Here is a 27461-nt window from a genome sequence, read left to right on the forward strand (position 1 = left end):
TGGAGGGGAGGGTTGACTCCAGCAGGTCAGCTGGAGGAGGAGAGGGGGACTCCAGCAGGTCTGCTGGAGGGGGAGAAAACACCAGGTCAGCTGGAGGGGGAGAGGAAACACCAGCAGGTCAGCTGGAGGGGAGGGGGAAACACCAGCAGGTCAGCTGGAGGGGGAAACACCAGCAGGTCAGCGGGAGGGGGGGGGCGGGGGGGGGAGACACCAGCAGGTCAGCAGGAGGGGGGGGGGGGCGGTGAGGAAGCACCAGCAGGTCAGCGGGGGGGGTAGGGGCTGCGAGTCGAGTCAGCAACTATAGCTTTGCTAAAACTCTTCTGTGAATATTTCCGACTAACAGTCTGGTGGAAATGTTCATTGAAAACATTCTGTTGTGTAAATTAAAACAATAACAGGAATTGTGGCCATTAAGTCAGTGTTACACAGTCTAACCGAACTTCTGATATCCTTTATCGTCCCACCCAACCTAATCCCACTCACCAGGTCCTTTAATAAACATAGAAAGTAGGAGCAGGAGGCCATTGACCTTCATGACTGCTCCGCCATTCAGTATGATTGTGGCTAATCCTCAAATTCCACACTGTGGGAAGGATGTGATTGCACTGGAGAGGCTGCGGAGGAGATTCACCAGGATGTTGCCTGGGATGGAGCGTTTTAGCAATGAAGAGAGGCTGGGGTTGTTTTCCTTGGAGCAGAGAAGGCTGAGGGGGGACCTGATAGAGGTGTATAAAATTATAAAGGACATAGAGTAGATGGGAAGAAAGTTTACCCCTTCGTACAGGGGGCATAGATTTAAGGTAAGGGGCAGGAGGTTTGGAGGGGATGCGAGGAAAAACCTTTTCACCCAGAGGGGGGTGGAAGTCTGGCACTCGCTGCCTGAAAGGGAGGTCGAGGCAGGAACCCTCACAACATTTAGGAAGCTCTTGAAAATGCCATAGTACAAGGCTATGGGCAAGTGCTGAGAAATGAGAGTACTATAGATCGGTGCTTGATGGCTGGCACACGCACGGTGGGTCAAAGGGCCTCTTTCGGTGCTTTAAAACTCTATATCCCATCTAATCCCATTCACAGATCCTTGAATATCCCAACCTTCTGTTCACTCCTTATAACCTTTAATATTCCACTTCCTCAGAACGGGCAGCACGGTAGCATTGTGGTTAGCACAATTGCTTCACAGCTCCAGGGTCCCAGGTTCGATTCCGGCTTGGGTCACTGTCTGTGCGGAGTCTGCACATCCTCCCCGTGTGTGCGTGGGTTTCCTCCGGGTGCTCCGGTTTCCTCCCACAGTCCAAAGATGTGCGGGTTAGGTGGATTGGCCAATGATAAATTGTCCTTAGTGTCCAAAATTGTCCTTAGTGTTGGGTGGGGTCTTTGGGTTATGGGGATAGGGTGTGGGCTTGGGTAGGGTGCTCTTTCCAAGGACCGGTGCAGACTAAATGGGCCGAATGGCCTCCTTCTGCACTGTAAATTCTATGATAACTGCCCTTTAAAAGAATTTGTGAACTCTTCTTTGGCAACAGTTTGTGGCTGAGATTTGCACATTCTACCCACCCGGCCACATTACTGTGCATCTGGAGACAGACCAGGTAAAGATTTCTGTCCTCAAAAAGACATGAGTGAACCAATTGGGTTTTTACAACAATCGCTGATAGTTTCATGGTCACCATTACTGAGACTAACTTTCAATTCAAGATGTATGAACGGAATTTAAATACTGTGATAGTATTTTATCCCATGTCTGCAATGCCTGGGCCTCTGGGTGCCTAACCCAGTGATATCACCACTATAAACCGCCCCCCCCCCTCCCCCTCCTCCAATTCACAGGAGCAATATGATACCACGTCACATAATCTTTATTATTGTCACAAGTAGGTTTACATTAACACTGCAATGAAGTTAATGTGAGAATCCCCTAGTCGCCACATTCCGGCGCCTGTTCGGGTACACAGAGGGAGAATTCAGAATGTCCAAATCACCCAACGGCACGTCTTTCGGGACTTGTGGGAGGAAACCGGAGCACCCGGAGGAAACCCACGCAGGCACGGGAAGAGGTGTGGGCGGGAATTCCAAAGCTTTAGGGCCTTGGAAACTGGATATGCAGCCACCAATGGTGTAGCGATAAAGGTTGAAAATTCTGTCAGAGGTCAGAATTAGAGGAGTGCATAGATCTCGGGAGGTGTGTGTGGCTGGAGGAGATTACAGAGATGGGGACGAACGAGGCATAGGAGTATTTTGAAGGATGAGAATTCTAAAATTGAGATGTTTCTTGTCTGGGACCCAATGTAGGTTAGTGAGCGTGGGTGACAGCTGACTGGGCCTTTGTGCAAGTCAAGACATGGGCAGCAGAATTCTGGATTACCTCAAACATACAAGGGTGGAATGTGGTCGGTCAGTCAGGAGTGTATTGTAATAGGTCCTCCGGGAGAAAGGATTTGGTAACCGCTGCTGCAGTTTGTATGAACGTTGTGTTTAAAACTCAGTTGTTGAATTGAAATATTCTTGGGCAAAGCAAAATACTCAAGGCCAGTCGTGGTGAAAACAAAATTCTTCTGTTGCATTTGGTATTTCCGGGAACATTAGTTTTGCAGCATTAACAGGAGGATAAATGTGGGTGTTAGCAGCTAATTCCACTGATTGTGATGTTTGCTGGATTATTTAAAAAAACAGTTGTAAAGTTTTGCTGATACAGATTTTGTCCTTTTGAACTTGTCTGGTTGAGACTCAATTTGAGTTCTAATGCTGGTCACTCAGTATTGACAGGAAAAGTTTGGCCTGATGGATAACCACGCGTGACGGGACTCGCGCGGCGCCCCGGCGATTCTCCCACCCGGCGTGGGGGGGGGGTGGGAGAATTCCGCCCGTGCTGTTAAGTGAATTGGACATTCTGAATTCTCCCTCCGTGTACCCGAACAGGTGCCGGAATGTGGCGACTCGGGGCTTTTCACAGTAACTTCATTGCAGCGTAATGTAAGCCTACTTGTGACAATAATAAAGATTATTATTATTTACCCTGTCTGCTGTTGTGGCTATGGTTACCTAGGAAACCATGTCAGAGTTGAAGATGAGTGGGAATATGCTCTTGAAATCTGTTCAACCATTGCAAAAAGACGTTCCCAAGAGAAAAATGAGGAGGTCAGAGATCTGCAGGGTCTGTAGAGATTGTCCAGGACAAATGCAAACTAATGTAAAGTTGTTCATTGGGCAGCAGGGCTGGTCTTGTAGGTGGGTCATTGCAAAAGGAACCATGGTCAAGAAAGCAGGGGAGGGGAGAGGTCTGGAATGAGGAGAAATTACTTCACTCAAAGAGTTGTGAATCGTTGGAGTTTCTACCCCAGAGGGTTGTTGTGGATGCTCCATCGTTGGATATATTTAAGGTTGGGATGGACAGATTTTTGTCCTCTCGAGATTTAGGGAGCGAGGGAAAGTGGGGTTGAAGAGCAGGATCAGCTCTGATTGTATTGAATGGTGGAGCAGGTTCGATGGTCCGCATGGTCTACTCTTTCTATTTCTTGTGTCGAAAGCTCCAATTGAGTCCCAACCTCAACAGTCTTTTAGAGTTGAGAATTGCAGATATCCACTGCTCTTTGTGCCCTGTCAGCACCACCTGAATGCCCTGGCCCGAATTTTAAGGTTCTATCCCTTTGTTCTGGTTTCCTCCCAAAGAGGAAATAGGGCAGAGAGAGAGAAATTATCAAATAAATCATTTATAACGCCTCGATCAGATTACTTCCAATCTTGTAACTCTTGCCGTTTTTATGCAGTCTAAGGCTCTGTACAACAATATCGTGACTATAACACTGATTGTAACTATAATATCACTTCCTTGTTTTTCTATTGTAGTCCCCTTGAGATAATGGTAAAGATTCCATTAGCCTTTTAAATTTGTGTTTGATGTGTCTGCTGGCTTTAAATGATTTCTATAAATTATTTTTGGGGCGGTACGGTGGCACAGTGGCTAGCACTGCTGCCTCACAGCTCTAGGGACCCGGATTAAATTCTGACCTCGGGTGACTGTCCATGTGGAGTTTGCACGTTCTCCCAATGTCTGTGTGGGTTTCCTCCCGGGTGCTCCGGTTTCCTCCCACAGTTCAAAGATGTGCAGGTTAGGTGGATTGACCGTGATAAATTGCCCCTTAGTGTCCAAAAGGTTAGGTTGGGTTACGGGGATAGGGTGGAGGTGTGGGGTTGGGCAAGGTGCTCTTTCCAAGGGCCAGTACAGACTCAATGGGCCGAAAGACCTCCTTCTGCACTGTAAAATCTTTGATTCTGTACTTGGATCACTAAATCTCTCTGCACCTGTACTGTCCCTGGATAATCATCATTTCAAAATACCTTGATTTATTGTTCTAAAGGCCAAAGAGAATGACCTCACAGTTTCACACACTGGCTTCCACCTGTCACGATATTGCCCACTCGGTGAAACTATCAATTTCCCTTTACCCATCTGCACAACTTACTGTGCCACCTAACTTGGTGTCATTGACAAAATTAGATAAACAAATTCCCATTCCTTCATCCACATTGTTATGGGCGAGGCGTTTTCAGAACCCCAAAATGTATCATGGAATTCAACCAACCTCTCCCTTTAATGGATTTGTTGCTTTTCCGAGCACACGGCTTGTTCCCTAGATGTGGGATTACAATTATGGACACGTGGGTTTTTAAACACTAAACACTGTTTATTCCATGAACTCAACTTAACATCTTAAATAAACATTGGATCTCTTAACACCCCTTACTTCAAAGATAACTCAGAAAATATTGCAACAGTAAATAATTCCTTAAAATGTTACTTCAAACTTCCAAGAGACTTAACACCTTTAAACAAAATCACATCAGGTTAAAGGCTTTACTATTATGAGTTTAAATCACCCAAATGATCCAGAGATAGTCTTTCATGGCAGAGATCCAGCTCACTGCAAACACAGACACTCCCAAGCTCTTTTCAAACTGCAAAACTAAACTGTAAAATGGCTGACCTGACCTCAGCTCCACCCACTCTCTGACATCACTGTTTTCTTAAAGGTACATTGCTTAAACATCCATGTCTTAAAGGTACTCTCATATGACAACATCATTCATAAGCATGCTAAAACGTTGAAGCCCCAGATCGCTGGCTGACCACTTGTCTTAACCCCACCGGAATATGTATCTTTATCCTCACTGTCTCTTATTTGGGAGGTGCAACTGCAGTCTGTTTTAGCAAACTTAGCGTAACCAATTCACCTACCCTGCACATCCTTTTGGGTTGTGGGGGTGAGACCCATGCAAATTCTTGATTTAAACTTGATATTTGATATCGAGAGCGAATCAGACAACTCTACCAGCAACAGAACCCAGTGAACAAATGGTAATTATTCACAGAACCGTCTTCACAGGGAGAGCGATTGAGCCTGAAATTGAACTTGGATCAGGCAGTACCTAGACTATTCCACATGTAATTAGCACCTTAAGAGAGAACACAAGTTATTTTCATAGATTATCATAGAATTTACAGTGCAGAAGGAGGCCATTCGGCCCATCGAGTCTGCACCGGCTCTTGGAAAGAGCACCCTACCTAAGTCCACACCTCCACCCTATCCCCATAACCCAGTAACCCCACCCAACACTAAGGACAATTTTGGACACTAGGGGCAATTTATCATGGCCAATCCACCTAACCTGCACATCTTTGGACTGTGGGAGGAAACCGGAGCCCCCGGAGGAAACCCACGCACACACACGGAGAATGTGCAGACTCCACACAGACTGTGACCCAAGCCGGGAATCGAACCTGGGACCCTGGAGCTGTGAAGCAATTGTGCTAACCACCATGCTACCGTGAGCTTTATCACAGTCTCAGAAGCATCTCATAGTGACTCTCAATGAATTGCTTTGAGCTGCTGTGATCATCACCAAGGCAGCTTCCAAGGTGACACAATGTACAAAAACTCAGGAGGTTTGGCAGCATCTGTGGAGAGAGAAAAGCTGAGTTTTTCTCTTTTCATTCATGGGGTGTGGGGGTTACTGGCTCGGCCAACATTTATTGCCCATCCCTAATTGTCCACGAGAAGATGGTGGTGAGCTGCCTTCCCGAACCGCTGCAGTCCATGCGGTGCAGTTAACCGAGTGTGCTATTAGAGAGGGAGTTCCTGGGAATTAACCTAACAACAGTGAAGGAAGGACGATATACTCCCAAGTTGGGATGGTGAGTGGCTTGGAGGAGAACTTCCTGGCGGTGGTGTTCCTAAGTATCTGCTGCTCTTGTAGAGGCCGTGGGTTTGGAAGATGCCTCCTAAGGAGCGTTGGTGAGTTCCTTGTAGACAGTACGCACGGCTGCCACTGTTCGTCGGTGGTGGAGGGATTGAATGTTTGTGGATAGGGTGCCAATCAAGCAGGCTTTGCCCTGCATGGGGTCGAGCATATCATAGAATTTGCAGTGCAGAAGGAGGCCATTCGGCCCATCGAGTCTGCACCGACTCTTGGAAAGAGCACCCTACCCAAGGTCCACACCTCCACCCTATCCCCACAACCCAGTAACCCCACCCAACACTAAGGGCAATTTTGGACACTAAGGGCAATTTATCATGGCCAATCCACCTAACCTGCACATATTGCATTCTGAGATATTGCAACCTGAGATATTGCATTCTGGCCTTTGCGTCCCTAGTAGCCCGGCGAAGGATCTTGCTAATGTGGAATGAGGCGAAGCCCCCCAGCCTGGAGGCCTGGATGAATGATATGGCTGGGTTCATAAAGTTGGAGAGGATTAAGTTCACCTTGAGAGGGTCTGCGCAGGGGTTCTACAGGTGGTGGCAACCGTTCCTAGACTATCTCGCGGAGCGTTAGAGGATGGTCGGTCAGCAGCAGCAGCAACCTTGGGGGGGGGAGGGGGAAGGGGGGACTGCCTGGGAGGGTGGATGAGCAAGAGATAACATGAAGGGTTGGGGAAGCTGGCACGTACGGGTGAGAGCCAGTGTACAAAGCTGTGTAAATATATCATTTTGCCATGTATATATCTTGCTCTGCGCGATTTCTCGGGTTTTTTTGTTACGAGGGGGGGGGGGGGTTATTGTTTGTAAGGGAGAAAAATTGTGTTAAAAAACTTTAATAAATATATATTTTTTAAAAGAAGTGAGAATGTTCACTGATGTTCAGCACCATTCGCAATTCCTCAGATACTGAAGCAGTCCGTGTCCAAATGCAGCAAAACCTGGACAATATCCAGGTTTGGGCTGACAAGTGGCAAGTTACATTCACACCACACAAGTGCCAGGCAATAACCATCTCCTACAAGAGAGAATTTAACCCTCATCCCTTGACATTCAATGGCATAACCATCGCTGAATCCCCCACAATTAACATCCTGGGGGTTACCATTGATCAGAAACTGAACTGGACCCAGCCACATTAATACTGTGGCTACCAGAGCCCCAAAGCCTGTCCACCATCTACAAGTCAGGAGTGTAATGGAATACTCTCCACTTGCCTGGATGAGTGCAGCTCCAACAACTTGCCTGGATGAGGGCAGCAAGGTAGCATTGTGGTTAGCACAATAGCTTCACAGCTCCAGGGTCCCAGGTTTAATTTCCGGCTTGGGTCACTGTCTTTGCGGAGTCTGCACGTTCTCCCTGTGTGCGCGTGGGTTTCCTCCGGGTGCTCCGGTTTCCTCCCACAGTCCAAAGATGTGCAGGTTAGGTGGATTGGCCATGATAAATTGCCCTTAGTGTCCAAAATTGCCCTTAGTGTTGGGTGGGGTTACTGGGTTGTGGGGATAGGGTGGAGGTGTGGACCTTGGGTAGGGTGCTCTTTCCAAGAGTCGGTGCAGACTCGATGGGCCGAATGGCCTCCTTCTGCACTGCAAATTCTATGATATGCTCGACCCCATGCAGGGCAAAGCCTGCTTGATTGGCACCCTATCCACAAACATTCAATCCCTCCACCACCGACGAACAGTGGCAGCCGTGCGTACTGTCTACAAGGAACTCACCAACGCTCCTTAGGAGGCATCTTCCAAACCCACGGCCTCTACAAGAGCAGCAGATACTTAGGAACACCACCGCCAGGAAGTTCTTCTCCAAGCCACACACCATCCCAACTTGGGAGTATATCTCTTTCGCCTCCTGTAATCCCGGTTCGTCCACTACTCCAAATATTGCTAGCCCCCAGCTTGGCTTGACCCAGACTTTCACCACCTGAGATATTGCTCCCGCCACTCCTCTCCAGAACCCTTCCAGTGCCGGGCATGACCAAAACATATGGACATGGTTTGCCGGGCTCCCTGAGCACCTTCCACATCTGTCCTCCACCCCAAAGAACCTACTCAACCTCGCCCCCGTCAAGTGCGCTCTATGGACCACCTTAAATTGTATCAGGCTGAGCCTGGCACACGAGGAGGAGGAATTAACCCTACCTAGGGCAACAGCCCACAGACCTTCCTTGATCTCCTCTCCCAGCTCCTCCTCCCATTTACCCTTCAACTCTTCTACCAGCGCTTCCCCCTCTTCTTTCAACTCCTGGTGTATTTCCGACACCTTGCCCTCCCCGACCCATACACCCGAGATCACCCTATCTTGAACTTCTTGTGCCGGGAGCAATGGGAATTCCCTCACCTGTCGCCTCACAAAAGCCCTCACCTGCATATATCTAAAGGCATTTCCCGGGGGTAACTCGAACATCTCCTCCAGTGCCCCTAGGCTCGCAAACGTCCCGTCGATGAACAGGTCCCCCATTCTTCCAATCCCCGCCCGATGCCAGCTCTGGAACCCCGTGTCCATCTTCCCCGGGACAAACCGGTGGTTACCCCTGATCGGGGACCACACTGATGCTCCCATTGCACCTCGGTGCCGTCTCCACTGGCCCCAGATCCTTAGCGTTGCCGCCACCACCGGGCTCGTGGTATACTTTGTCGGCGAGAGCGGCAGCGGTACCCGTCACCAACGCCCCCAGGCTCGTTCCTTTACAGGACGCCATCTCCATCCTCTTCCATGCCGCCCCCTCTCCCTCCATAACCCACTTGCGGATCATCGCCACATTTGCTACCCAGTAGTAGCTCCCCAGGTTTGGCAGCGCCAACCCTCCTCAGTCCCTACTGCGTTCCAGGAACCCTCTCCTTACTCTCGGGGTCTTATTCGCCCACACAAACCCCATAATACTCCTGCCTACTCTCTTAAAAAAGGCCTTAGTGATCACGATGGGGAGGCACTGAAACACAAACAGAAACCTCGGAAGGACCACCATTTTGACTGACTGCACTCTACCCGCCAGCGAGAGCGGTAACATGTCCCATCTTTTGAAATCCTCCTCCATTTGCTCCACCAACCTCGTCAGATTCAGTTTATGTAGGGTCCCCCAACTCCTGGCTATCTGGATCCCCAGATACCGAAAGCTCCCCTCCGCCCTCCCCAGTGGTAGGTCCCCTATCCCTCTTTCTTGGTCCCCCGCCTGTAATACAAAGAGCTCACTCTTCCCTACATTGAGCTTGTAGCCCGAAAACTCCCCAAACTCCCTTAGAGTCTGCATGACCTCCACCATCCCCTCCATTGGATCCGCCACGTATAGCAACAGGTCATCCGCGTAGAGCGATACCCAATGCTCTTCTCCCCCTCGGACCACCCCCTTCCATTTATTAGACTCCCTCAATGACATGGCCAATGGTTCGATCGCCAATGCGAACAACAGGGGGGAGACAGCACCCCTGCCTCGTCCCTCGGTACAGTCGAAAGTACTCCGACCTCCGCCGGTTCGTCACTACACTCGCCATCGGGGCTCTGTAAAGGAGCTTAACCCAATTGATAAACCCTACCCTGAACCCAAACCTACGCAGCACCTCCCAGAGGTACTCCCACTCTACTCGGTCAAAGGCCTTCTCCACGTCCATAGCTGCCACTATCTCCGCCTCTCCCTCCTCCGATGGCATCATTATCACGTTTAAGAGCCGCCGCACATTGGTGTTTAGTTGCCTGCCCTTTACAAATCCCGTCTGGTCCTCGTGGATTACCCCTGGGACACAGTCCTCGATCCTCGTGGCCAGCACTTCTGCCAGCAACTTTGCATCCACATTGAGGAGCGAGATCGGCCTGTACGATCCACATTGCAGTGGGTCCTTGTCCCGCTTTAGGATCAAAGAAATTGTCGCTTCCAACATTGTTGGGGGCAGGGTCCCCTCCTCTCTTGCCTCATTAAAGGTCCTCACCAGTAGCGGGGCCAACAGGTCTGCGTACTTCCTGTAGAACTCCACCGGGAATCTGTCCGGTCCCGGGGCCTTCCCCGCCTGCATGCTCCCCAAACCCTTGCTCAGCTCCTCCAACCCAATTGGTGCCCCCAAACCAGCTACCTCTTGCTCCTCCACCCTCGGGAATCTCAGCTGATCTAGGAATCGTCTCATCCCCTCTTCCCCCGCTGGGTGCTGGGATCTGTACAGCTCTTCATAAAAGCCTTAAATACCTTGTTTATTTTTGTCGCACTCCGAACCGTGGCTCCCCTTCCATCTTTGACTCCCCCTATTTCCCTCGCTGCCATCCTCTTACGGAGCTGGTGTGCCAGCATCCGACTAGCCTTTTCCCCATACTCGTAGGTCGCCCCCTGCGCTTTCCTCCACTGTGCCTCCGCCTTCCCTGTGGTCAACAGGTCAAACTCCGTCTGGAGCCGTCGTCTTTCCCCAAGTAATCTTTCCTCCGGGGCCTCTGCGTATCTCCTGTCCACTCTCAAAATCTCCCCCACTAACCCTTTCCATACCCTCTGTCTTCTCCCTATGAGCCCTAATGGAAATTAGCTCTCCCCTGATCACCGCCTTCAACGCCTCCCCTCCCATACCACCCCCACCCGCACCTCCCCGTTGTCGTTGGCCTCCAAGTACCTTTCGATACACCCCCTCACCTTCCCACACACCACCTCGTCCGCCAGCAGTCCCACATCCAGCCACCACAACGGGCGTTGGTCCCTCTCCTCTCCCAGCTTCAGTTCCACCCAGTGCGGGGCATGGTCCAAAACGGCTATAGCCGAATACTCCGTCCCCTTCACCCTCGGGATGAGCGCCCTACCCAGAACAAAGAAATCTATCCGGGAGTAGGCTTTGTGTACATGGGAGAAGAAAGAAAATTCCCTGGCCTGCGGCCTTGCAAACCGCCATGGGTCCACTCCCCCCATCTGATCCATAAACCCCCCCCAAGTACCTTGGCCGCCGCCGGCCTCTTTCCAGTCCTTGATTTGGAGCGGTCCAGTGCTGGATCCAACACTGTATTGAAGTCTCCTCCCATTATCAGGCCTCCTATCTCCAGGTCCGGAATGCGCCCCAACATGCGCTTCATGAATCCTGCATCATCCCAGTTCGGGGCGTATACGTTTACCAACACCACCCACGTCCCTTGCAGCCTACCGCTCACCATTACATATCGCCCTCCATTGTCCGCTACAATAGTCTTGGCCTCAAATGACACCCGCTTTCCCAACAATATTGCCACCCCTCTATTCTTCGCGTCCAGTCCCGAGTGGAATACCTGTCCTACCCATCCCTTTCTTAGCCTGACCTGGTCCGCCACCTTCAGGTGTGTCTCTTGGAGCATGGCCACGTCCGCCTTCAGTCCCTTTAAGTGCGTGAACACTCGAGCCCTCTTCACCGGCCCATTCAGGCGCCTTTACCCTCCAGTCCCCCAGAGGGGGGACCCCCGTCCCGACCACCTCTTCTGTGTCCCATTCCCTTTCGGCCAGTGCAGCAGCAACCCTTTTTACATTCTCACTTCTGACCTTTTGATGGACAGAAGGTTATTAATGAAGCAGCTGAAGGTGGTTGGGCCTAGGACACTACCTTGAAGAACTCCTGCAGTGATGTCCTGGAGCTGAGAAGACTTGACTTGTAACAGCCAGAAGCATCTTCCTTTGTGCCGCGTATGACTCTAACCAGTGGAGAGTTTCCCCTGATTCCCATTGACTCCAGTTTAGCTCGGGCTCCTTGATGCCACACTCGGTCAAATGCTGCCTTGATGTCGAGGGCAGTCACTCTCACCTCACCTCTGGCATTCAGCTCTTTTGTCCATATTTGACCCAAGGCTGTAGTGAGGTCAGGAGCTGATGACCCTTGCGGAACCCAAACTGAGCGTCCGTGAGCAGGATATTGCTCAGCAAGTGAGCCGTTTTGCAATGTTAATGGACCCTTCATTTTTTTGCTGATGATGGAGAGTAGGCTAATGGGGCTGTAATTGACCGGGTTAGATGTCTTGCTTTTTGTGTGCAGGACACACCTGGGTAATTTTCCACATTGCCGGGGAGATGCCAGTGTTGTAGCTGACCTGGAACAGCTTGGCGGGGGGTGCAGGAAGTTCTGGAGCACAAGTCTTCAGTACTGTTGTCAGGGTCCACCGCCTTTGCCGTATCCAATGCCGTCAACCGTTTCCTGATACCACATGGAGTGAACCGAATTGGCTGACGACTGGCATCTGTGATGCTGGGACCTCCGGAGGAGACCGAGATGGATCATCCACTCGGCTCTTCTGGCTGAAGATTGTTGCAAATGCTCCAGCTTTATCGGCACGGTGGCACTGTGGTTAGCACGGCCTCCTCACAGAGCTGGGGACCCAGGTTCAATTCCGACCTCAGCTGACTGTGTGGAGTTAGCTCATTCTCCCCGTGTGTGTGTGGGATTCCTCCGGGTGCTCCGGTTTCCTCCCACAGTCCAAAGATGTACAGGTTAGGTGGATTGGCCATGCTAAATTGCCCCTTGGTGGGGTTACGGGGTAGGGTGGGGGATTGGGCCTCAGTAGGGTGCTCTTTCAGAGGGCTGGTGCAAGCCCAATGGGCTGAATGGCCTCCTGCACTGTAGGGATTCTGTGATATCTTTTTGCACCAATGTACTGGGTCCCTTCATCATTGAGGATGGGATATTTGTGGAGCCTCCTCCTCCAGTGAGTTTAATTGTCCACCACCATTCACGGCTGGGTGTGACAGGACTACAGAGCTTAGATCTGATCTGTTGGTTGTGGGACTGCTTAACTTTGTTTATCGCCTGCTGTTTACACAGTTTGACATGCAAGTAACCCTTTGTTATAGAGTAAACGCTCCAGGTTAACTGCTTTGGAAACCAGACTTCAGATTTCCAGCATTTGCAATATTTTGCTTTTATGAGATGATGCTGTACAATGAGGAAATTGGTCCTCCCAAAGAGTACACCTCCAGCATTGCACTGGCCCCTCAGTTACCCCTCAGACCAGGCATGCTGTCTCTTGCTATTGCTTCTCTGACAGAGTGGCACCCCTTAAGTACTGGACCGAGAGAGTCAACCTAGTTTTTATCTTCAATTCTCTGTGGAGTGGGGCTTGAATCGGCAATTTCTGACTCACAGGTAAGAATGCTACGCATTGAGCCATGGGTGACACGAAGCCATCTTGCGCTGAAAGTTACCTGATGAGAAAACGGCCTAAGTTCTGGAACGGTAGACTGAAAAGCAGACCGAGTTCATTTGAAAGACTGGAGCTTCTGCTGTAATTTTAGCAGAACAGTCATAGACCCATCTTAACATGATTGCATGTTTAGTCTTGAGCTGTTATTATGGGATGATGTTTGCAGCAATAGCTCCTGCACATGCCAGCTCCCAAAATAAACTCTGGCTGTGAGGAACATACTTGCCATGGTTGCTAATAAATAACCGAATAAGCATTCGAATACACCCAGACACTTGCATCGCAGGTGATATTTTTTTTGTAGCACAGCTGAGTTGGACATTAGAAACACCAAAGTTTGACACTTGTGATGCAAACATAAAATACCCTCTCTGAACTTTCCTGACTGAGAAACTTCCTGAAGGGTCTGATTGGATAACTGACTGTCGTCTTGGGTGAGGTCAGTCTCGAGAATCTGATGATCACTCGCAGCAGCTCCTGTTGATTACTCTCCTGTTTGGACTCTATTGACATCAACTCAGTGACAAATACAACTTTACCAGGCGGCTGTTTTCAGTGTGTTGACCAGGAGTGGCAGTCAGTCAAATTGCTGATTAATTGACAATTGATGGGGAGCTTGAGGATTTTGGAAAATATCTTGTATTTGTGGGCATTAATCTCATTTGTGGAACTGGAGAATTGGTGGTGGTAGACATTGGAATCAGAAATTGCAACTCCTGCCGTATAATAATAAGAATAATCTTTATTGTCACAAGTAGGCGAACATTAACACTGCAATGAAGTTACTGTGATGGTGCCTGTTCGGGTACACAGCGGGAGAATTCAGAATATCCAAATTACCTAACAGGACGTCATTCGGGACATGTGGGAGGAAACCAGAGCGCCCGGAGGAAACCCACACAGACACTGAGAACGTGCAGACTCCGCACAGACAGTGACCCAAGTCGGGAATCGAACCTGGGACCCTGGAGCTGTGAAGCCACAGTGCTAACCACTGTGCTACCATGCCACCCATACTTTCTTGCCTTCTTTGAACATCGACGTTCTCTGCATTATTGTTGCCATTTTATTCAATTTTTTCACTCTTTTATTCCTGCACCTGTCTAAAGTTGCTGATTTGTGAGTGGAGCGATCTCTTGGACTGTCACCCTTTTGCTCGACCCCCTCCCCGCCCGTTTGCCAGCTCTCATTCAGGTTTTCACTATTCGGCAGACCCTCCATTCCATCCAGTCTGTCCTCAACAGCTGAGATCCCTTGTGAATCACAATTTACACCCCAGCCAAAATCACGTCCCAAATGTAGGGAGCAAAGGCATGGTCGCTAAATTTGCAGACGACACAGAGATATGTTGTGAAGAAGGCATAAGGAATTTGCAGGTGGATATAAATAGGTTGGGTGATTGGGCAGTAATCTGGCGGATGGAGTATAACATGGCGGAATGTAAAGTTTGTTTGCTTTGGCAGGAAGAGTAAAAAGAGCAGAGGATTATGTAAATGGGGAACATTGCATAATTCTGGGGTGCAGAGTGTTACGACACCCTGGACTAGTACACGGTGAATTCCCACAACACTTTTTTTGACTTCTTTATTGATTTGCATTTTATGATTATGTTGCAGAGGACATTTAAGCAGTAACATAGAAATCATTACAAATTGTAAGTACAAGTCCAGGAGGGGAACAAAACAATGGGTGTAAAGGTATTATGAGGGCTGGTTTAGCTCAGTGGGCTAGACAGCTGGTTTGTGATGCAGAACAAGGCCAGCAATGTGGGTTCAAGACCCGTACCAGCCTCCCCACCAGGTGCCGGAATGTGGCGACTAGGGGCTTTTCACAGTAACTTCATACTTGTGACAATAAAAGATTATTATTGTTGTTGGGGCACTGGTTGGGGACCCCGACCTTGGTCACTCCCTCTGTGCCGTTCCTGTGCTGTGTGCGTCGCCGCCTGGTATCAGAACATACCAAGGATGCTTTGGTGCTTGTGGCGAGGTCATCCCTGCCTACTTCACTGCTGTTTGTTGTCTCTGGTTGCATTGCATTCTGGTTGATATTCCCCCCCCCCCCTTTCTTTTTGATCCGTTGACCGTACTGGCTCTAGTTTCCTCCCCCTGCCCCCAGATTTTGGAACATGCCGGTGAATTGCTTCCACGTTTTGGGGCAGCCTTCCTCCCATCCTCGTATTGTGAATTTAAATTTTTCCAATTCAAGGAATTCTGCTAAGTCGGACAGCCAGCCTGCGGCCTGGGGTGGCGTTGTTGATCTCCAGCCGAGCAGGAGTCTCCGGCGTGCGATCAGGGTGACAAAGGCTAGGATGTCTGCCCCTCACTGTGAACATTCCTGGCTGTTCCAAGACTCCGAAGACCACCACTGGTGGGCATGGCTCCACAACCAGTGGGGATGGCCTCAAAGAAAGCGGTCCAGTACCCGGTCAGTCTGGGGCAGGCCAAGAACCTGTGGGTATGGTTGGCCGGGCCTCCTTGGCACCGTTCACATTTATCCTCCACCTCCGTAAAGAACCCAATCCTGCGTGTTGTCGTCAAGTGCGCCTTGTGAGATTCTTAATGAGTACTTTGCATCGGTATTCTCCAAGGAGAATGTTGAGGCTAAGGATGGATGTTTAAATAAAATAGGTCAAGTCTGCATAAGGAAGGGTATTTCTAAATTCTAAAAGGCATTAAGGTGGACAAGTCCCCAGGTCCGGATGGAATCTATCCCAGGTTACTGAGGGAAGCGAGGGAAGAAATAGCTGGGGCCTTAACAGATACCTTTGCAGCATCCTTGAGCACGTGTGAGGTCCTGGAGGACTGGAGAATTGCTAATGTTGTCCCTTTGTTTAAGAAGGGTAGCAGGGATAATCCAGAGAATTATAGACCTGTGAGCTTGACGTCAGTGGTAGGCAAACTGTTGGAGAAGATACTGAGAGATAGGATCTAGTCACATTTGGAAGAAAATAGACTTATCAGTGATAGCATGGTTTTGTGCAGGGAAGGTCATGTCTTACAAACCGAATAGAATTCTTTGAGGAAGTGACAAAGTTAATTGATGAGGGAAGGGCTGTAGATGTCATATACGTGGACTTCAGTAAGGCGTTTGATAAAATTTCCCATGGCAGGTTGATGGAAAAAGTGAAGTCGTATGGGGTTCAGGGTGTACTAGCTAGATGGATAAAGAACTGGCTGGGCAACAGGAGACCGAGAGTAGTGGTGGAAGGGAGTGTCTCAAAATGGAGAAAGGTGACTAGTGGTGTTCCACAGGGATCCGTGCTCGGACCACTGTTGTTTGTGATATACATAAATGATCTGGACGAAGGTATAGGTGGTTTGATTAGCAAGTTTGCAGATGATACTAAGATTGGTGAAGTTGCAGATAGCGAGGAGGACTGTCAGAGAATACAGCAAAATATAGATAGATTGGAGAGTTGGGCAGAGAAATGGCAGATGGAGTTTAATCCAGGCAAATGCGAGGTGATGCATTTTGGAAGATCTAATTCAAGAGCGGACTATATGGTCAATGGAAGAGTCCTGGGGAAAATTGATGTACAGAGCGATCTGGGAGTTCAGGTCCATTGTACCCTGAAGGTGGCAACGCAGGTCGATAGAGTGGTCAAGAAGGCATACAACATGCTTGCCTTCATCGGACGGGGTATTGAATACTAGAGTCGGCAGGTCATGTTACAGTTGTATAGGACTTTGGTTAGGCCACATTTGGAATACTGCGTGCAGTTCTGGTCGCCACATTACCAGAAGGATGTGGATGCTTTAGAGAGGGTGCAGAGGAGGTTCACCAGGATGTTGCCTGGTATGGAGGGTGCTAGCTGTGAAGAAAGGTTGAGTAGATTAGGATTGTTTTCGTTGGAAAGACGGAGGTTGAAGGGGGACCTGATTGAGGTCTACAAAATTATGAGAGGTATGGACAGGGTGGATAGCAACAAGCTTTTTCCAAGAGTGGGGGTGTCAATTACAAGGGGTCACGATTTCAAGGTGAGAGGGGGAAAGTTTAAGGGAGATGTGCGTGGAAACTTTTTTACGCAGAGGGTGGTGGGTGCCTGGAACGCTTTGCCAGCGGAGGTGGTAGAGGCGGGCACAATAGCATCATTTAAGATGCATCTAGACAGATATATGAACGGGCGGGGAACAGTGGGAAGTAGATCCTTGGAAAATAGAAGACAGGTTGAGATAAAGGATCTGGATCGGCGCAGGCTGGGAGGGCCGAAGGGCCTGTTCCTGTGCTGTAATTTTCTTTGTTCTTTGTTTGTGCACTACTTTCAGCTGCATTGGGCTCAGCCCTGTGCATGAGGAAGTGGAGTTCGCCTTGTGCAGTGCTTCGCTCCAGTCTTCCACGAGAAGCATGGAAGCGGCATGGTGGCACAGTGGTTAGCACTGTTGCTTCACTGCTCCAGGGTCCCAGGTTCGATTCCCGGCTTGGGGCACTGTCTGTGCGGAGTCTGCACGTTCTCCCCGTGTCTGCGTGGGTTTCCTCCGGGTGCTCCGGATTCCTCCCACAGTCCAAAGATGTGCAGGTTAGTTGGATTGGCCATGCTAAATTGTCCTTGGTGTCCTAAAAGGTTGGGTGGGGTTACTGGGTTATGAGGATAGGGTGGAGATATGGACTTAACTAGGGTGCTCTTTCTAAGGGATGGTGCAGACTCGATGGGCCGAACGACCTCCTTCTGTACTGTAAATTCCATTCAATGATTCTCTGATTTCACCTGTGTCTCATCCAGTGGTGGCTGTTCTTCTTGCAGTAGTGTCCCCCCCTTCCCCCACCTCACCACCGCCACTTTGCCTAGTTTAGTGAAGAAGGCCTTGAGGATGAAGATCCAGAGGGATCTGAATAGGAAGAGGAATCTGGGCAGCATGTTCATCTTGATCGTCTGCACCCTCCCCACCACGCAGAGTGGGAGAGAGTAAGTCTCTTGTTACCACCTCCTTCAGACTTAATGGGTTCCATTTGTGGATCCGAGTCCAGTAGTGGGCTATTTGGATGCGCACGTATAGGAATTTGGTTTGGGCCAGTTTGAACGGCATCTCAGCTCTGATTTCCCCCCTTGTGGGTTCACGGAGAATATCTCGCTCTTCCTCAGGCTAAGTTTGTAACTCCCCCTAGGAGTCCCACTATTTCTCCCATGCCAGCTAGGGGTTCGAGGAGCAGGTCATCCACGTAATGTGAGACTGTGCTCCCTGTCTCCTCTCTGGATGCTTCTTCACCCCTTTGCTGATCTGACCGCAATGGACAGTGGCTCAATTGCCAGAGCAAATAGAAGCAGGGACAACGGGCATCCCTGCCTCGTGCCTCTGTGCAGCCGGATATAACCAGATGGTGTATGTCCGTAAGCTCGCTGTGGGAACGCTGTACCGTAGTTTCACCCACGAGGTGAACCCTGGCCCAAACCCAAACCGTTTTGGTACCTGAGGTACCTCCAATCCAGTCTGTCAAAGGCCTTTTTTGTGTCCAGGGAGATAATCACTTCTGGTGTCTTCACCATGGGTGGGGTTTCGATCACGTTCAGCAGGCGTCTGATGTTCGCCGTTAATTGTCTGCCCTTGACAAAGCCCGTCTGATCTTCCGTGACTACCTCCGGCCCACAACTCTCCAGTCACCTCGCCAGGGCTATGCCAGGACTTTGGCATCTGTATTCAGGAGTGGGATGCATCTATATGACCCACGCTCCGCGGGTCTTTGTCTTTCTTCGGGATCAGTGATATGGATGACCTTGCCAGTGTGGGCGGCAGAGTCCGCCCCCTGTGTAGGAGGGAGGGCTTTAGATATATCGATCACTGGGATGTCTTCTGGGGAAGGTGAGTCCTGTGCAAGAAGGACGGGTTGCACCTGAACTGGAGGGGCACCAATTTTCTGGGCGGGAGGTTTGCGAGTGCTGTTCAGGAGGGTTTTAACTAGTGTGTCGGTGGGGTGGGAGCTGCACCTGCAGCCTGTGGGTGTAGAGACTGGGGGAAAAGTGAGACTGAGATAAACATGGCGCAGAGTAAGAGCAGGCGGAGGGAGGCCACAGAGCTCAGCGAGACTGCAGGTCTGGAGTGCCTTTGCTTCAATGCAAGAAGTATAGCAGGTCAGACAGATGACCTGTGAGCCTGGATTACTACATGGAACTGTGATGTAATTGCACTTACGGAGACATGGTTAAAGGGCAGACAGGACTGGCAGCTTAACGGGCTGGGATATCGTTGTTTTAGACGGGACAGAAGGGGAAACAAAAGAGGTGGGGGAGTGGCATTGCTGACCAGGGAGCAGATCACAGCTGTGTTGAGGGAGGACACATTGGAGGGATCTTGCAGTGAGGCATTATGGGTGGAGCTCAGGAATAAGAAGGGTGGGCTTCCGGGTGCGGCGATGACCAGCTGAGTTGCACGTTTCGGCAGCTCCCGTTGGAACGGACTTTTGGGCTCTTAATCGGAGCCCCAACTGCAATTTAAACGGCCAAAAACACTGTGCGGTAAACCAGAAGGGAATCCCCCCGGACACGCATGGAAAAGGGAGAGGATAGCGGCCGGATTGCGGAGGATCCTCTGGAGCAGCGGCAAGGAAGGCAAGCTCAAAGCAAGATGGCGTCGGAAGGTGGCCGTTTGTTATGGGGCCCGGACCAACAAGAGTTCCTGCGGCGCTGTGTGGAAAAGCTGAAAAAGGAGTTGAAGAAGGAGCTGTTGGCCCCGATATTACAGGCGATTGAAGGGCTAAAGGAGGAGCAGAGGACCCAAGAGCAGGAGCTTCGGGTTGTGAAGGCAAAGGCTGCTGAAAATGAAGACGAAATACAGGGCCTGGCGGTGAAGGCAGAGACGCACGAGACACAGCACAAAAGGTGTGTGGAAAGGCTGGAAGTACTGGAGAATAATTCGAGGAGGAAGAATTTAAGGGTTCTGGGTCTTCCCGAAGGCGCAGAAGGGGCGTAGGTCGGGACATATGTGAGCATGATGCTTCACTCGCTAATGGGATCGGAGGCCCCGACGGGCCCTTTGGAGGTGGAGGGAGCTTATCGAGTTATGACGTGAAGACCGAGGGCTGGAGAAATACCTCGAGCTATAGTGGTGAGGTTTCTCCGCTATAATGACAGAGAGACGGTCCTCAGATGGGCGAAGAAAACTTGGAGCTGTAGGTGGGAGAACGCGGTGATCCGCGTATACCAGGATTGGAGTGCGGAGGTGGCGAGAAGGAGGGCAAGTTTTAATCGGGCTAAGACGGTGCTTCACAAAAAGAAGGTCCAGTTTGGAATGTTACAACCGGCGAGATTGTGGGTCACATACCAAGGGAAGCACCACTACTTTGAGACGGCAGAAGAGGCGTGGACATTCATTGTGGACGAGAAGCTGGAATAGTCTGGCGAGAGAAAGAACTTTTGGGACAAAGTGGTGGGGTGATTATGTGGGGCGAGGGGGAAAAAGCGGGGTGGGGATGATTTTTCAATTTGTTAATCTTGCGATCCTGTAACGTTTCTCTCTTCCCCATGTTGGGGGGGGGGGGGGGGGGGGGCGGGGCGGCGGAGTATGAGGAACTGTGGGCGCTGGCCATTAGGGGCGGGGCCGAGTGGGAAACACGGGCTTTGATCCCGCGCTATGGTAATTGGCGGGAACAGGGACACAGGAAGGAGGGGGCCTCGCACAGTGGGGGCCGAGGACAAGGGGGGAAGCCGAGGTCAGCCAGAGTTCGCTGACTTCTGGGAGCAATATGGGGGGTGCAACTACGCTAGGAAGGGATCTAGCGGAGGGGGGGGGGGTTAACTGGGTTGCTGCTGCTAAGGAGAAGGGGGAGCTGTTATGGGATGGGGTGGTCGAGGCGGGAGGGCGCCGTCGGGGGGATACACGGGTACGTGGGAACCGGGTGAGGAGCTGGGTTAAAAAAGGGGATGGCTAGTCGACAAGGGAGGGGGGGGGTTAAAGAGCCCCCCAACCCGGCTGATCACGTGGAACGTGAGAGGGCTCAACGGGCCGATTAAAAGGGCACGGGTACTCGCACGCCTAAAGAAATTAAAGGCAGATGTGGTTATGTTGCAGGAGATGCATCTGAAACTGATAGACCAGGTCAGACTACGTAAAGGATGGGTGGGGCAGGTGTTTCATTCGGGTTTGTATGCGAAGAACAGGGGGGTGGCTATCTCAGTGGGGAAACGGGTACTGTTTGAGGCAAAAACCATAGTGGCGGATAGTGGGGGTAGATATGTGATGGTGAGTGGCAGATTGCAAGGGGAGGCGGTGGTTCTGGTGAACGTATATGCCCCGAACTGGGACGATGCAAATTTTATGAGGCGTATGTTGGGACGTATCCCGGACCTGGAGGCGGGAAAGTTGGTAATGGGGGGAGACTTCAATACGGTGCTTGATCCAGGGCTGGACCGATCGAGGTCCAGGACCGGGAGGAGGCCGGCAGCGGCCAGGGTGCTCAAGGACTTCATGGAGCAGATGGGAGTAGACCCCTGGAGATTTAGTAGGCCTAGGAGTAAGGAGTTCTCATTTTTCTCCCATGTCCATAAAGTATCCTCATGGATAGACTTTTTTGTCTTGGGAAGGGCACTGATTCCGAAGGTGACAGGGACTGAATATACGGCCATAGCTATTTCGGACCACGCTCCACATTGGGTAGACCTGGAGGTAGGAGAGGATAAAGAACAGCACCCACTCTGGAGAATGGATATGGGCTTATTGGCGGATGAGGGGGTATGTTTAAGGGTGAGGGGGTGCATCAAAAGGTACTTGGAGCTTAATGACAATGGAGAGGTTCAGATGGGAGTGGTCTGGGAGGCGTTGAAGGCGGTGGTTAGAGGGGAACTGATATCCATAAGGGCACATAAAGGGAAGCAAGAGGGTAAAGAAAGGGAGCGGTTGTTGAAAGAACTTCTGAGGGTGGACAGGCAATATGCAGAGGCACCGGAGGAGGGACTGTACAGGGAAAGACAAAGGCTCCATGTGGAATTTGACCTGCTGACCACGGGTAAGGCAGAGGCACAGTGGAGGAGGGCACAGGGTGTACAGTATGAGTATGGAGAGAAGGCGAGTCGGCTACTGGCCTACCAATTGAGGAAGAGGGGAGCAGCGAGGGAGATAGGTGGGGTGAGAGATGAGGAGGGAGAGATGGAACGGGGAGCGGAGAGAGTGAGCGGGGTGTTCAAGGCATTTTATGAGAGGTTATATAAGGCTCAGCCCCCGGAAGGGAAGGAGGGAATGATGTGTTTCTTGGATCAGCTGGAATTACCCAAGGTGGAGGAGCAGGAGAGGGCGGGACTGGGAGCACAGATTGAGATGGAGGAGGTGGTAAAACGGATTGGGAGCATGCAGGCGGGGAAGGCCCCGGGACCGGACGGATTCCCGGTGGAATTTTACAGCAAGTATATGGACTTACTGGCCCCGCTTTTGACAAGAACCTTTAATGAGGCTAGGGAAAGGGGACAGCTGCCCCCGACTATGTCAGAGGCAACGATATCGCTCCTTTTGAAGAAGGAAAAAGACCCACTGCAGTGTGGGTCCTACAGGCCCATTTCCCTTTTAAATGTAGATGCTAAGCTCCTGGCCAAGGTGATGGCGACGAGGATAGAGGACTGTGTCCCGGGGGTGGTCCACGAGGATCAAACTGGGTTCGTTAAGGGGAGACAGCTGAACACGAACATACGGAGGTTGCTAGGGGTAATGATGATGCCCCCACCAGAGGGGGAGGCGGAGATAGTGGTGGCGATGGACGCCAAGAAAGCATTTGACAGAGTGGAGTGGGATTATCTGTGGGAGGTGCTGAGGAGATTTGGTTTTGGAGAAGGGTATATTGGATGGGTACAGCTGCTGTATAGGGCCCCGGTGGCGAGCGTGGTCACGAACAGACAGAGGTCTGACTACTTCCGTCTTCATAGAGGGACGAGGCAGGGGTGTCCCCTGTCTCCGTTACTGTTTGCATTGGCGATTGAGCCCCTGGCCATAGCACTGAGGGGCTCCAGGAAGTGGAGGGGAGTGCTCAGGGGAGGAGAAGAACACCGGGTATCCTTGTATGCAGATGATTTATTGCTGTATGTTGCGGACCCAGTGGAGGGGATGCCTGAGATAATGCAGACACTCGGAGTTTGGGGAATTTTCAGGGTACAAATTGAATATGGGTAAGAGTGAGTTGTTTGTGGTGCATCCGGGGGAATAGAGCAGGGGAATAGATGACTTACCGCTGAGGAAGGTAACAAGAGATTTCCGGTACTTAGGGATTCAGATAGCCAGGAGTTGGGGAACCTTACACTGGCTTAATTTAACAAGATTGGTGGAACAGATGGAGGATGATTTTAAGAGATGGGACATGGTGCCCCTGTCACTGGTGGGTAGGGTGCAGGCGATCAAAATGGTAGTCCTCCCGAGATTCCTCTTTGTGTTTCAGTGCCTTCCGGTGATGGTCACGAAGGCTTTTTTCAAGAGAATTGAGAAAAGTGTCATGAGCTTTGTGTGGGCCGGAAAGACCCCGTGAGTGAGGAGGGGGTTCTTGCAGCGAAGCAGGGATAGGGGGGTGGCTGGCACTACCGAGCCTAAGTGAATACTACTGGGCCGCAAATATCTCAATGGTGTGTAAGTGGATGGGAGAAGGGGAGGGAGCGGCGTGGAAGAGATTGGAGACGGCGTCCTGCAAGGGTACCAGCCTACAAGCAATGGTGATGGCGCCGTTGCCGCTCTCCCCGTAGAAATACACCACAAGTCCAGTGGTGGTGGCAACACTAAAAATGTGGGGGCAGTGGAGACGACATAGGGGAAGGACGGGAGCCTCGGTGCGGTCCCCGATAAGAAATAACCATAGGTTTGTCCCGGGGAGAATTGATGGGGCATTTGGAGCATGGCAAAGAGAGCGGGGGTTGTGCAATTGAGAGATCTGTTCGTAGACGGGACGTTTGCGAGTCTGGGAGCGCTGACGGAAAAATATGGGTTGCCCCAAGGGAATGCATTTCGGTACATGCAACTGAGGGCTTTTGCGAGGCAACAGGTGAGGGAATTCCCGCAGCTCCCGACGCAGGAGGTTCAGGATAGAGTGATCTCAGGGACATGGGTGGGGGATGGTAGGGTGTCAGATATATACAGGGAAATGAGGGACGAGGGGGAGATCATGGTGGATGAGCTGAAGGGAAAATGGGAAGAAGAGCTGGGGGAAGAGATTGAAGAGGGGCTGTGGGCAGATGCCCTACGTAGGGTAAACTCTTCGTCCTCGTGTGCCAGGCTAAACCTGATACAATTCAAGGTTTTGCACAGGGCGCATATGACCGGAGCAAGGCTCAGTAAATTTTTCGGGGTAGAGGATAGGTGTGGGAGATGCTCGAGAAGCCCAACAAACCACACCCACATGTTTTGGTCGTGTCCGGCACTGCAGGGGTTCTGGGTGGGGGTGGCAAAGGTGCTTTCGAAGGTGGTGGGGGTCTGGGTCGAGCCAGGCTGGGGGTTGGCTATATTCGGGGTTGCAGAAGAGCCGGGAGTGCAGGAGGCGAAAGAGGCTGATGTCTTGGCCTTTGCGTCCCTAGTAGCCCGGCGAAGGATATTGCTTATGTGGAAGGAAGCCAAACCCTCGGGCGTGGAGACCTGGATAAACAACATGGCAGGGTTTATAAAACTAGAACGGATAAAGTTCTCACTAAGGGGTTCGGCTCAAGGGTTCACCAGGCGGTGGCAACCGTTCATTGACGACCTCGCAGAACGATAAAGGAACTGGGAAAGTAGCAGCAGCAACCCAGGGGGGAGGGGGGGGGGGGGGCCCAGGCGGGTCCTCAGGGATGTTTGTGTATAGATATTTGTATCCGGTTATGTATACTGCATTGCTCAATTTTATTTTTGGAGAGTTATTATTTTTGATATGGCAGTTGCCATTTAGTTTACATATTATTTATTTATTTGTTAAAATGGCCACTGTTATTTATACTGTTTCATTGTCAAAAAAGGAAAACCTTTGTATTGTTTTGTTTGGCCCAAAAATTTTGAATAAAATATATTTTTTTAAAAAAAGGAATCAGAAGGGTGAAATCACAATGTTGGGAGTATACTATAGATCTCCCAGCTGCCCGCAGGAGACAGAGGAGCTGTTGTGTAGTCAGATACTGACAAGGTGTGAAAAAAGCAGGGTAGCTGTGATGGGCGACTTTAACTCTCCCCATATTGACTGGGAATCCCTTACAGCCAGGGGCTCGGATGGAGAGCAATTTGTTAGATGTGTCCAGGAGGCCTTTTTGATCCAGTATGTCGACAATCCAACCAGGGAGGGGGCCAGACTTGGTATTGGGGAATGAGCCAGGGCAGGTGACTGATGTTTCAGTGGGGGAGCATTGTGGGCTTAACGACCATAATTTCATAAGATTTTGAGTAGTCATGGATAAGGACAAGAGTGGCCCGCGGGTGAGGGAGCTGAATTGGGCGAGGGCCAATTACATCCAAATTAGACAGGAACTGGGGAATGTGGATTGGGAGCGGCTATTTGAGGGCAAATCCACGACTGACATGTGGGAGGCTTTTAAAGGCCAGTTGATTGAAGTGCAGCACAGGCATGTCCCCACAGAAATGAAGGATAGAAATGGCAGGATTGGGGAACCGTGGATGACAAAGGAAATTGTAAACTTCGTCAAAAGGAAGCATACAATAGGTCCAGGCATTTAAAACCGGACAAAGCCCTTGAGGAGTGCAGTGAAAGTAGGAATTAAATTAAACGTGGAATTAGGAGGGCTAAAAGGGGCCATGAAATGTCTTTAGCAAACATGGTCAAGGAGAATCCCAATATATTAGGAGCAGAAGGGTAGCAAGGGAAAGAGTAGGCCCACTCAAAGATAATGGAGGGAAGTTATGTGTGGAACCACAGGAAGTGGGTGAAATCCTTAATGACTACTTTGTATTGGCATTCACCAGGGAGAAGGACGTGGCGGGTGTTGAGGTCAGGGATAGGTATGTGAACGCTCTTGAGAACGCCAATATATCAAAGAAGGAAGTGTTGAGTATCCCAAACTGCATTAAGGTAGACAAGTCCCCAGGGCCGGATGGCATCTATCCCAGGTCACTGCGGGAGTCGAGGGGAGAAATAGCTGGGGCCTTAACAGATATCTTCACATCCTCTTTCACCACAGGCGAGGTTCCAGAGGACTGGAGAACAGCCAATGTTATTCCCTTGTTTAAGAAAGGACGCAGGGATAATCCAGCAAATTATAGGCCGGTGAGCCTGACATCAGTGGTGGGGAAGCTTTTGGAAATGATACTGAGGGACGTGATATAGACACATTTGGAAGAAAATGGACTAGTTCGTGACGGACAGCATGGTTTTGTACAGGAAAGGTCATGTCTCACCAACTTGATTGAGTTTTTTGAAGAGATGACAAAGAAAATTGATGAGGGAAAGGCTGTGGATGTAGTTTATGTGGACTTTAGTTATAGAACAGTAAGAAGTCTTACAACACCAGGATTTCGCAAGCCAAAGGCCAGATGGTGGGGGTATGAATGTCGGACTACACCCTTCAACCAGACAAAATCAAAGTCCTTAGCAGAGGGCTCAATTTCTGCACCACCACCAAAATGGACCCCATCAGTCTTGCGGCAGACACGGAGGAATTCATCAGGCGAATGAGGCTCCAGGAGTTCTTCCACAGACCGCAAGAAGCCGACAGGGAACCCAATGAGTCAACCAATGAACCAGAACCGAGAGATCTGCGGTGCGGCAACTGAAGAGCAAAGAGTCGAATTGGACCTCTCCGGAAGGCCGCTACCCTAGACTCGACATGTATGCTCAAGCCGTCAGGAGTCGCGTCAATGCCAGATTCATCAGTCGCATTCACAAGACAGCCCCAAACGTCACCCAAGCACAACGCAACGCTATCTGCGCTCTCAAGACCAACCGCAACATCGTCATCAAACCAGCAGACAAAGGAAGGGCCACCGTCATACTGAACAGAACGGACTACTGCAAAGAAGTATACCGACAATCCAACAACCAGGAACACTACAGACAGTTACCCGCAGATCCGACCAAGGATCACATCCGCCAACTCAACAGACTCATCATGACTTTGGATCCAGACCTTCAGAGCAGCCTATGACCTCTCATCTCACGTACTCCCCGTGTTGGAGATCTCTACTGCCTCCCGAAAATACACAAGGCCAA

The 27461-nt window shown here is 50.6% G+C and overlaps 1 protein-coding gene across 4 annotated transcripts in view; it reads left to right on the forward strand.

Moving 5' to 3' along the window:
* Nucleotides 1–27461, forward strand: part of rilpl1 (Rab interacting lysosomal protein-like 1) — a 184044-nt gene that overhangs the window by 867 nt on the left and 155716 nt on the right. The gene's annotated exons all lie outside the window — the stretch shown is intronic.

This window comes from Scyliorhinus torazame, chromosome 1 (genome assembly GCF_047496885.1).
Source record: "Scyliorhinus torazame isolate Kashiwa2021f chromosome 1, sScyTor2.1, whole genome shotgun sequence".
NCBI classification, from domain to species: domain Eukaryota; kingdom Metazoa; phylum Chordata; class Chondrichthyes; order Carcharhiniformes; family Scyliorhinidae; genus Scyliorhinus; species Scyliorhinus torazame.